At 45.8% G+C, this 12238-nt stretch overlaps 1 long non-coding RNA gene across 1 annotated transcript; it reads left to right on the forward strand.

The window, feature by feature from the left end:
* Positions 1 to 302: 302 nt before the first annotated feature.
* LOC132646834 (uncharacterized) lies at positions 303 to 2255 on the forward strand. Its single transcript, XR_009585156.1, has 3 exons — positions 303 to 484; positions 652 to 785; positions 1268 to 2255. It is a non-coding gene; the product is annotated as an uncharacterized LOC132646834 (long non-coding RNA).
* Positions 2256 to 12238: the final 9983 nt, after the last annotated feature.

Genomic DNA, 12238 nt, shown 5'->3' on the forward strand with positions numbered 1-12238 from the left:
AAGGAGAAGAGAAATAGCTTGTTTAATATTGCCCCTGGTTTACTGTTCTTTTGAGAGCTCACAAGGCTTAACATCTTCAGGGTAGGGTTTTGGAGCCAGCTCATGTTCCTCATGGTGACAGGAGCTGGTGGATTTTGACTCAGTGATGCTGTGGGAACTTTGCTGCACCCCACCTTGGGCCACAGGCCTGCTGCCTGGTTTGCGAGAGCTGTCTTGAACAGCCAGGTGCTTAGACCATGGTCTGTGTCATCAACTTGATGAGACAGTACCCCTTCACTAATGTCCCTGAGCCCTTGAAGAGAAAAAGGCTCCCTTATGAAGGGGCTCTCCAGAATGAATACAGTTAACAAGAGATGCTTGGAGCAGAGGGGACTGACTCACACTGAGCTGTCCTCCATCCCTCGGAGGCGGCCTGGGAGCCGCCCACCTCTCCCACACACCAACCTCTCGGCCCAGACTTTTAGCTGCAGCATTTGGATGGATGGTACAGTTCTCACTGCTTCCTTTCTTTGGCATCTGGTTGGGTCAGAGAGAGGGCTTTGTAGCTTCCCCCTTCTCCCCTCCCCGCCCCTGTTTTTCACTTAACGATCTCTTTTCTCCTTTAGTGGCTGATGGATACAGCCAAAGCTGAAAATTTCTTCCATTTCTCAGAGAAACTGGCCATTGAGAGGAGAGCTGAATGACCAGGTCTGCCTTCTTGCTGCTGGAGGAAGAATTAGTCACTGGGGTTACTGCTGGCTGCTGGCAACTGGCAATGTCACGGGAAGGAAATGCACTTGGGATGAGTGAGTACAGCGTGGTCACCACAAAAATCCTTTTTTTTTTTTTTTTTTTTTTTTTTTTTTTTTTAATTTAGCAGAGGAAGCAGCCTACTGATTTCCCCTTTCGTTCACCGGCAGTTCCATCTGCTCAGACCTCATCAGGCAGGGAGGCACTGGACCAGAAGTGGAGTGGGGACTAGACTGAGGTGCATTTTCCCCACAATAACCTTATTGTCACTGTCTGCATTTTTCCAGAGTCGCTGGTGAATGCTTGCCCAAGGTCATACACAGTCTGCTTAGGGCCGAAGCCACAGCAGGGGAACTTCTCTCCAGGCCCCTTGCTTCAATTTCCTCTGTTGCCCTGTGTTCATCTCACTGTCACCCCCACACTACCCTCCAGCGTGTCAGAGGTTTCCCTGTGTATGAGTAGTAACTGCTCAGGGTGTGATTGTGTCTAGAGTACAGGTTCTGTGACCATTGAACTTAATGTTGTTCTTGCCTTTTAGGAATGTCTGCACTTTCAACATGTCTCCCGAAAACTTGGAGAGTCCACATCGAGGACTGAACAGCGATCCCAGCACCATTCTAGATCCCTGATGGGGTGTTTTTCCACACCCCTCCCCCCATTCCTTCTTTTCTTTCCCTTACATTTTTGTCCAAGTTAAATTCTGGCACAGCTAGTCCTAAGTAGTTTATAATTATAATTATAGTTTCATCATTATTTCCACCGTGTGACACAGGAACTGTTAGTATCAGCACCATTCCACCTTCAAATAAGTCACCGGGCACGGAGTGGCCTCGTTGTCTGCTCAGGGACATACAGGATGATGTAAGTAGAGCAAGAATTAACAGGTGGGCTGCACAGCCATCCCATGAAGTTAAGGCACTACAGGAAACAGTGGCAATGTGTTTTCACATGTCTCGCACCATCTGACACTCATACTTTCTACGAGACAAGGACAGTTACTACGATTGAAACCAAGTACAGAGTTCAAGTTTTCATACTAAGTGAGTGAACAGAGCTTGAGAGCCAGATTCACTGTGCTTCATGGATTTCTAATGACTAAGGTGAGTGCTGAGGAATGGGCTGGCTGGAGCAAGGAAGAATCTTTAAGGAAGAAATGATTTTTTACATTCCTTCTTTGACAGTTGGACAGAAACTCTCTCTCTCCTGTCCTCTTTCCTCTTTCCCTCTCTCCCGTTTCCTCTCTTCTCCTCCCTTTTCCTTTCCCTCCACTCCCCAGCATGTGTGTGTCTCTATGTCTGTGTATTAGTCATAAAATTAGCTCTCAGAAACTTGAGGTTTTAATAAAACATGAAAAACATTTTTACCAGCACCCTCCCTTCCCTCTGGGATCTTAGGTGCTACACAATTTAAGGAAATGTAATCCATATGCTTGATTATTCATACTTCCATCATCAAAAATATTGTTGATTCTTTGAGAAACATTTGATTTTCTGGATGTCATTCTTTTTAGAGTATAGAGGAAGAGTGTTTTTTCCCCCCTTAGCTACTAGTTTATTTTCCTTGATTATCACTTTATATCATTTGACTGGGGTGAACAGGTCACTAGACTATGCCACAAGTTTCCTGTGGACTTTTAACCCAATGATAAACCCAGACTTGCATTTTTTTAGTCTCGGGTCTCTCAAAGGTGATAGGGAGGCAAGTTAATACTTGTAAAATGTCTTCTTTGAAAAGGAATCACCTTTGTCCTCCATGGGTGGCGTGTTTGAGAATAAGACATAGAGGCTAGAGCCTTAGTCTCACATCAGATTTAGATTTTTGTGAACTCAAAGTCACCACTCCTGTTTTAAGGCTATCATAGATGCCCCAAGAGTCAAGTTTCCTCACACACAAGACTAGGACTTTCTTTCCTCTAAGTTCACCCATTTTCACTGCCAGTGAAGCACGCACATGCACCTCCAGGAAAGCAGAATGGTGTCACTCTGCCCATCCTGGCTTCCCCAAGGCTGACGAAGAGCATCAAAAGAAGAGAAGGTGAAGTAGGAAGGGGTTGTTTTCCAGCTGGTATTGTGTACTTCCCATTACATGTTATTATTGGCAGTTTTATCAGTAGCACAGTAATAGCATTAAAGAAAAGGCAAATTAGGAGGCTAAGCCCCTGTAGCTGTGGAAGAGACTAGGAAGGTGCTCAAAGCCAGGCACTGCAGAAGCTGTTGCAAATCACTGGACACAAGTGGACCCTGTCACACACCACAGCGACAACTCTCCTGCCCCTCCTGCAACCCACTTCCCTCGGCTTTCACTACCCTATTGTCATTATGTGCTGGACTCTTTTTAATTTGGAGGCTTTGGGGGCCACATCCTGCCATCAATTTGGGGCCGACTTCAATGAACATTCTGTGCAGAGCCAATGTGGCAGGATGCAGCTTTCTCCTGGTGGGCCCTGATACAATAGGGTTTTCTACTGAGATCAATGGATTAATTGCAAAGGCTTCATTTGGGGCCATAAGGAGCAGCATTGTTTTACTACAGCCCACAGTCTGGCCATCCAGGCTTGCCAAACTTCATTTTTGAAAAGCCAGGAAAACAATTTTGTAGAGGGGTGGGGGGTGGAGGGGCATAGGAGAGTCCTTTTGCTCATCTCAGTAAAGGTCAGAAACAATTACAGTGAGAATTCAGAAAGCACATTTGTTCTCTGACTGTGGCCCTGTCTGGAAAATTCCACCCAGAAACAATTGTCTGTTCCTTTTCCAGCCCTCCCCTCCCCCACAAGGCTCTCTCCACCCAGGCCCCAGCCCACCCTCTTATTCTAGCTTCAGCCACTCTATCCCCTGAAAACAGCCTTGGAGGTCTGGCTACCGAGTGGTCAAAGGCCAAAGGGCTCAGCTGCATCTCAGACCATGCATAGACCATGTGCTTCTCTGAGGCAGAGTACTAGATGTAGTTGGAAGAAAGAGTTGGAAAAGCTGCCTGGGCTGAGGAAGGACCCCTCAGGAGACTCCTGTGTCCTCCTTGGAGGGTGGAATGAGCTGACTGGGGGATTTGGGCTGGTGAGCTGCCTGGAGTTTGTGTGGTGGGATGCTACCTTTCTGGGGTGCCGTGAGAGCTTGTGTGGTTGTGCACCACACAACTCCAGGGATCTTGGTGCTGAAACTTCAACTAGACAATTCTTCAGACGCACCCATGGGTTCCTGTTTAGTTCTCACCTCGGCAACACATACTCTCTTCTCTGAATAAATAACGTGAGTGATATTTGAGAAAATACAAGCTCTGGTGGTGAGGTTCACTTGCATTTTATAGGTGAGACAGACTGACATGGCTGAGGAGGATACATGACGGCTAAGTAGTTGGTTTTAGACCAGTGATGAGAGAAGCCCCGGGAAGCCTGGGACCTCTTCAGCTATGTTTAGAGACAGAGAGCCTGTCTGGTTGGCCATCTGGTTGGCCAATGTCTGTAGCCAGCCCCACCCAACATGGCACCTGCCATGTAGATGGTGCTAAAATTTTTTTTGTTGCAGAAATTAATATATATTTTAATATTCTAGGATATGTGAGGCCCCAATCCCTCTCTGTCTACCTGGTTGCATCACCACTATTGGCTGGATCTTTATGTTGTTCGATAATCCTTCTAGAAGATTCTTTTAATGCAATTGGTTTCCCAGTCCCTTCAGCTAGACTGACCTGATTCTGCCCCACCTTGGCTTCCTCTTCCCTATTCTCTCCTCTCTGCCTCACTTGTAGCGATTCTCTTTTTAAAGACTTCATGATAACGTCAGGGGACAACTGAGGTTGAAGAAAGGAGTATAGTCTAATACCTCAGCATCTGAGCGCAACGCGGGCCCCAGTGGCTCAGCATGATGAGGTTAGACCCGGGTGTTTATGTCAAAAGCTTCTCCCCTTCCTTAAAAAACCGTGGGAGAGGCATGGTACCTCACACCTGCCAGTGTACTCCAACCTGTGGCCCAAAGAGACCAACCCTAGATGCTAAATCATGAGACAGACAGCTTCTTGACTCATCACAACAGCTTTGAGAGACAGCATTACTGTCTCCAGTGAACTGCAAGAGACACCGAAATCAGAAGTGGTCGGGGGCATTGTGGTATGGCCATCGACAGGACACTGGAGTCTCTTGTAGCCAGTATTTCAAGCAGGACATCCAGCACTGCCTTCACCCAGCCTCATTTTCTCAGTCTGGCCAAGGCTCTCTGGTCACCTAGGATCAGATTCAGTTTCTGTCCCATTTTCTCCCCATGCAGGAGTTGCCCTGGAGATGAAGCATAGCCAGAACAGAGCTGGTTTTGTTCTGACACACTTCCTTTCCCTGAAGTCTCAAAGGTAGACTGTCTACGAAGATACAGTCTCACCCGAGCCGTTAGTTGAGACAGGAAAGTGGAATGCTGTGTGGGAAGGAAGGATGGAACACCATGGGAAGAGTTTATGGCTGACCCCTGCCCCCAAACCTAGTCAGAGAAACATGAAACGGAAAAAAATTAATGTGAGTCCTAGGGAGACAGCTCAGGCTGTAAAATACTTACCTTGAAAGTGTAAGGACCCTTGCTTATTCCCCAGAACACACACTTAAAAAGTAAGGATATGGTGGCTTTCTAATCTCAGTGCTGGGGGAAGAGGTGGACACACAAGAGCCGCCGAGCCTGTCTGGTTGGCCATCTAGTGAAATCGGTAAGCTCCAGGCCAAGGTGTCCAAAACCCACGGTGGGCAACTCTCTTGAATAGCTCTTGAGGTTAGACTCTGGCCTCTCCCTGTGTGTGTGTGTGTGTGTGTGTGTATGTGCACTCTGTACTATGTATCATGCACTATGCAATGTACTATGCACTTGCACACACACACACACACACACACACACACACACACACACACACACACACAAAACAGACGGCACTCACAAAGTGTGGACTTCTCAGCATCAGGAGTCTTTGTCCTAGGGCTCTGTTCCCGGAAGTAGGCTCTCGCCACCCCACACTCCCTCTGGAATCTTTCACTGTTTCCTTCCATTGTCCCCACTTTCTCTCTGCTTTGTCACTGTCATGTTTGTTGTTGGAATTCCATTAATGGAGTTTTCCCAGTCCCCATAGGAACAATGAAAAGATTTGGCAGGCCAAGTGGAGACCCGTGGCCTGCTCCTGAGTGGGCGACTGGCAGGCATCTTGGGATGGTTGGTCTATTGTTTGCGGCTGAAGTTTGAGCTCTGGAAAGGAAAGTGCTCATCTGCTAATGAAGAGAAAGATGAGCAGGAGGGCAGGTGGCCGACACGCTGCAGCAGGGCCCTAGGAGGGCTGAGTAAGATGTGGGCACCAGGAGACCCGCACGCTATCCTTTATCCTCTCTGTACTAGTTGTGTGACCTTGTACAAGGTGCTTGTTTTCTCTGACCTTCACCGCATTTCCCTGTGCTTTGTATATGCCGAAGTGAAAATTAACCCCCCAGGGTCCAGCTTCTTCAGTCGCCTATGGAGGGGAGGCGTCGGGTAACCAGATATGGAAATCATGAAAATTCGGCAACAGCGAAAAGTTTCTGCGGGCAGTGATCAAAAACCTTAACCGAAAGTCGAATGCGTAAGGACTCAGAGGTGTCTCCAGGGGCACTCACGTGGGCTGCGTTTTGTAGTGTACCACAAAGGCTACACCTTCACTGGGCGTGCTGTCCTGCAGTGCCAGCAGACACTAATCAAGAGCCGAGGTCAGATTCACGGCCACTACAGGTTGCGAACTGCACAGTTCTGTACTGTTTTCTGATCTCCAAGGAACATACCGGTTTAATTATGGAAGGAATTAAAACGACATCTTCCTATTAGCATTTCCCAGCACCTAAGTATGAAATTAGTCCTTCTCTGGATTGTATTGTGCTAGAATGCTTTATTTTAAGAATTGCTACTTGAGTTGCTTACTTTAGCTTCATAAAAAAAAATAATTAAATTGATTTGGCTTGGGACTAGGACAGAATTTCCAATAATTTCTGAAATGAAATACTTGCGCCACTTTGCACTGTCTTTGTGGGAAGTGCCATCCTCTGTATTGGTGATTATAAAATCAAAATATCAGTCAATTCCGAAAATATTCAGCAAGGCTTATATCTTTATGTGAAAACAAACAAGCACATTTATTTTAACAGTAAGCAAAGTTGCCTTTAATAAACAGCAATATCATATGTATAACAAAAACCATTTTTCAGTTTTCCAATACAAATTTTTATGATTTAGTATTGGTAAATGCATATACTCATTTTACACACCTGGGCGCACATAAAAATCTCACTCGAAAGGGATCACAAGTGGAAACGCTTAAGAAGGTCTTCCCTGGGGGGTATGAAGGTGCCAGTGCCGGCACATGGGGACTGTCAGATGTGTCTTTTTCCCCCAGTGTCACATCCCGCCCACTTGCACAGAGTCTAAGCGTGAGCCCATGAGATGGACAAGTGAAAGAGACAGCAATAGTTCAGAAAGGCACCCTCAAACACTGGCAGCTAATGTTTAGCAATGACAGCACGTACGTGTTTGTCTACATGTGTGCTCTCTGGAGCACAAATTTATGAGATGAAAAGACTACATCATTGAGGCTGCTTTCAACCTTGCTCTGACTGCCTGTAAAATAAACCTATTATTGATGAAAGGATGAAGTCTGTCCAATATCCCTACAGAAACAGTTCCAATTCAGAGAGCTGGTCAGTTGCGGGCATTTTTTGCTCTTTTTTTTTTTTTTTTTTGATTTATGGGCATGCCTGATACACACAGTGGCCAGAAGAACTCTGGCTTCCTTAGAACCGGAGTTACAGGCGTTTTTGAGCCACCATGTGGGGGCTGGAAATCAGAAAGGAGTTCTCTGGAAGAACAGCCAGTGCTCTTCACCACTGAGCCATCTCCCCCGCCCCAGAATTAAGGTTTTAACTTTGGTCTTGTTTTGTTTTCTGACTAGAAAAGCATCTCATGCTACCAGAGCACTTCAAAAGCTCTAACCTGCTTAACACTTTGTATTAGATTTCAGCATTCACAATCTTGGCTTACTCAAACATTCAATCACTGAGCTGTCGTGCTAAGGGCTATTCTAGGTGGGGGATTTCAAGTTAGCTGCCTTGACTTATTGTCTAACTTCATGTTTGTTTGTTTGTTTGTTTTTGTTGTTGTTTTGTTTTGTTTTAAACCTATAAACAGAATGGTGTCATTTACCTGAAACTTTAGGAAGATTACACCAAAAATCCAAAAATGTATGGAAAGCACCCAAGAATGTATTTGACATATGCCAGAGTCTCAAACACTCAAACAGAAAAATTTGAGGAGTTACTATCGAGTAGAAAAATCAGTGGAGGGCAGTGTTTGGTTCCAGAGATAAAGACAGAAATTAACTGATGCCATTTGTAGGCCTGAAGAGGGTTCAGTCATGGGACCAAGAAGGGTCCCAGGAAGGGCCAAGAGTTGTGTGCTTCCAAGAGTTGTGCTCTGTGATGGAGGAACACAACAGACACAGAAACCTGGCAGACAAGGAGCCAGGAACACATCATTCTCCACCATGATTCTCCTCTTAGCTTTTCACTTGCGGGTAGAATGCTGCTGGTTGAACTCCATAGAAGCTGGGGGCAAAAGTCAGCACCTGGGTGACAGAACTGGTGAACACAAGGTAGCAAGTAGCTGGGCAAACAGGAGAGCCAGCAGACAATCTTGAAGCCAGGTCCCTGCTCTGTAGGTGCCTGTAGCCCACCTGCAGCAAGCGTTCACATCACAGATAGGGTGTGATGAGCACAGCCCTCGATTTTACCTGGATTCAACGCTACTTTAATTTGACCTCCACACTGGGGTTTCGTTGAATGTTCTTCTTGCACCTGCCAGGGTGGCCAGGTTATCTCGCTCTTGTTTGACAGTCCCTTCATAAAGCCATGCCTGTGTGCTTTGGTAAGCCAGCATCCAGCCTAGGGGCCTTGTCCCTCTACCCGCTCGAATCAACCCCAACATCTGCACATGGGATCCTTCTCTTTTCAGTTCCATTCGGAGCTTCAACAGGATGTTTCCTGTGCTTCTGAGGCATGGTGCTTCCTTGTTTGGGTGAGGCATATGTTATTCAAGAAACATTTCATTCAACATTTATTGAATGTCTACTGAGTTCTTGGCACTGTGTAAAGAAAGGACTACCAAGGGAAAGAAGGCTGCCTCTCTTGCTTGGGAAGCTCTATTCTTCCTGGGACTATAAATCTTACCTCACTTGGCCTTTCTCCCTCTCGACTGTGAGCATCCTGAGGACAGGAAATCTGCTCAACCATCTTTGTGCTTTCAGTGCTTAGGAGAGAAGGCTTCCAAAAACTGTTTGTTGTTTTAGAAGAAAGAGAGAAGAGGGAAGAGAGGAATGAACTGACTGCACAATTAGTTGTTAAATGCCTAAAATGGGCCAGGTGCTTAGGGACATAAACAGTGTAGGCTGCATACATGCAGGTGTGTGTGTGTGTGTGTGTGTGTGTGTGTGTGTGAGCATGTACACATGTTCAAGGGCTGAAGAATTGGTTGTGAATGTCTCTACTTCTCTGAGGACAAATCAGGAGTTCCTACCTTGCCCAGATTTTTGAATAGAACCATTCTGAACCTTAAGGACAGACACTAAGGGTCCTATTTAGAGTTTCAGTGTAGCTGGCTAGTGGTTAAAACTCTTCAAACAGTTCTTGAAAACAGGTGATTTTTTTTTTTTTTTTTGTAGTTGAGAGCTTGTGGACATATGGTATTTAAATGATATAATTTCTTTAATTGAAAGTGTTATCTTAACCAGTGCGTTTTGCAACCCCCCTCCAAAGACATCTGTTGCTGTTTTTGTGCTTTTCCCCAGCAAACAATCTGGTGGTGAAAAATAGGAATGACTAAATGGAACACCAGGAAAAATTGTGGGTTTGAAAAACAAATCTGCATGTCTTTAAGGTTGAGGCAATTAATCAAGGTACGAGGCAAGAGGCTTCTGAACAGAGACTTCTGTGAGATCTTAGGCCATTTACTAATAACGATGAACACAGAAGCAGCGAGATGAGCATGAGGAAAATTCAGTGTGCCTTACCTATAAGCTTTGTATGCTGGGGCCATAAGGAAAGCTTGGGACCAGATCCTTGGATCCACCAGCATTTCCAGATAGCCCTGATGTCCCACAGGCACTTTGAACTTAGCTCATCGTGGTTGGTATCCCCTGTCTCTCTAAAACCCACGTCTCCTTGAACTCTACACATTGTAGACCTCACCAAGTATTTTATCAAGTCAGAACCATGTGTTTTTCTGAGATATGGAGCAAGCTACACACAAGGGCTTGCTTCCCTGGGGAAGGGCCCTTCGCTCAGCTGTCCGTTCTTTACCCTAATGCCTCTGCACAATGGCTCAGGTTACCACCAAGGCCTCCCCATCTAACCTTGACCCTCATGAAGTATAGCAGGATTCATCTCAGTGGTCCAAAAGAGGAGACATTACTTAAGGACTACACAGAGAGGTGGAGGAAGGGTTAGGGGAACAAGTAAAGGATGTTGACGGGCCTAGTAAAGAGCACAGCTAGATGACATCTTACCTCTGGGTCAATGGAAAGAAATAGAGACCTTGGATTCCAGGGGGAGCTGAAGTAGGGAAGAGGGCCGGATGTCATGGAAGGCGGCAAAGAGGTGTGTGGAGGCAGGGGAGCTGATGGCAGGAACCAAGCAGTGCTCTCCAACTACCTTTCCTTTTTTGTTGAAGGCGGAGGCTCGTTCCAGGCTGTCTAGAGGCTGTGGGCATAGAGCAGAATGGAAAAACACTGAGAATGGGTCCGAAGACCCGGAAGAAGAGGTCTGAGACTAACGGGGCCCCTCCTCTCACATGTTCCACACGCTGATAAAGAGTCCACGAGATAACACCCCATGATACCTCTCCTCAGTCTGAGCTTAGAACCTCCCTGTCGCACTCTGAGTAAACCATGCTCTTCCAAATCAGCATGGTGTAGTCAATGTCCCCTCCTTCTCTGGGATTCTGAAAAACCTCCACTTTCTGCCGGGAGCCCTACAACTCTTCCTCCCAGGCCGACTTAAGAAGATGCTTGCTCCTGGAAGATGTCTGTGAGTGTCTCAGGCCTCTGCTCCAACCTCTGAGCAGCCTCCATTGGACATGTTTCTACATTTCTACTGTTGACATACTTTGTGATTTGTTGTTTTCTTTGGCATAAAATCTGTTGTTGTATTTACTGGATGTTTACAGTGCGGTTTGGGGATTCATTTAGATAGTAAAATGGTTACTTCAGTGAAAGTGATTACCATCTCATAGTTAACTTTTATCAAAAGAACTGTTAAAATGTATTTACTCGACAGGAGTTTTCAGAGCTTTAATCATGTTGTAAAGGAAATTCCCTAGAGAGTGGCTGCAGTGGTTTAAAGGAAAATGGCCCCCATAGGCACATAGGAAGCTTCACTTTTAGGAGGCGTGGCCTTGTTGGAGAAGGTGTGGCCTTATTGGAGGGAGTGTGTCACTGGGGGGTGGACTCCGGGGTTTCAGAAGATGAAGTCAGGCTCCGTATTACTCTCTCTTCCTGCTGCCTGCCGCTCTGGAGGTAGAAATCTCAGCTACCTCCCCAGCACCATGTCTGTCTGTGTCCTGCCATACTTGTGGCCATGATGATAATGGAGTAGGTCTCTGAACTATAAGCCAGCCCCAATTAAATGTTTTGTTTAGTAAGAGTTGCTGTGGTCATGGTGTCTCTCCACAGCGATAAAACCCTAACTCACCATATGTTTGGGCTATGTTATATCCTTTGATACCATACTATCATGTTTACTATAGCCTCCTAGGCATTGGGCATTGCTCTCCCATGTTTACTCAAAGACACTGTGCTTCCATATTTACCTCATAAAGACACTGCACTCCCATGTTTACCTCATAAAGACACTTCACTCCCATATTTACTTCATAAAGACACTGCATTCCCATGTTTACCTCATAAAGACACTGCACTCCCATGTTTACCTCATAAAGACACTGTACTTCCATGTTTACCTCACAAAGACACTTCACTCCCATGTTTACCTCATAAAGACACTGTACTTCCATATTTACCTCATAAAGACACTGCACTCCCATATTTACCTCATAAAGACACTGCATTCCCATGTTTACCTCATAAAGACACTGCACTCCCATATTTACCTCATAAAGACACTGCACTCCCATGTTTACCTCATAAAGACACTGCACTCCCATGTTTACCTCATAAAGACACTGTACTTCCATATTCACCACATAAAGATGCTGCACTCCCATGTTTACCTCAGAGATGTAATCTGTGCTCCTGTGTTCACCTCATAAAAACACTGTACTTTCATGTTTACTACCACCTCATATATTCACTGTGCTCTCATGTTACCTTATAAATGTACTGAACTGACATGTTCACTATCACCTTATCAAACACTGCACTGCTGAAGAATGAGGACCGTAATTACAAGCCTTTTGAGGAGAACTCCACGGAACTATGGACCCAGGTAGTAAGCCCAAGATGTTGCAGAGTAGGACCCATA

Source organism: Meriones unguiculatus, chromosome 12 (genome assembly GCF_030254825.1).
Source record: "Meriones unguiculatus strain TT.TT164.6M chromosome 12, Bangor_MerUng_6.1, whole genome shotgun sequence".
Taxonomy (NCBI): domain Eukaryota; kingdom Metazoa; phylum Chordata; class Mammalia; order Rodentia; family Muridae; genus Meriones; species Meriones unguiculatus.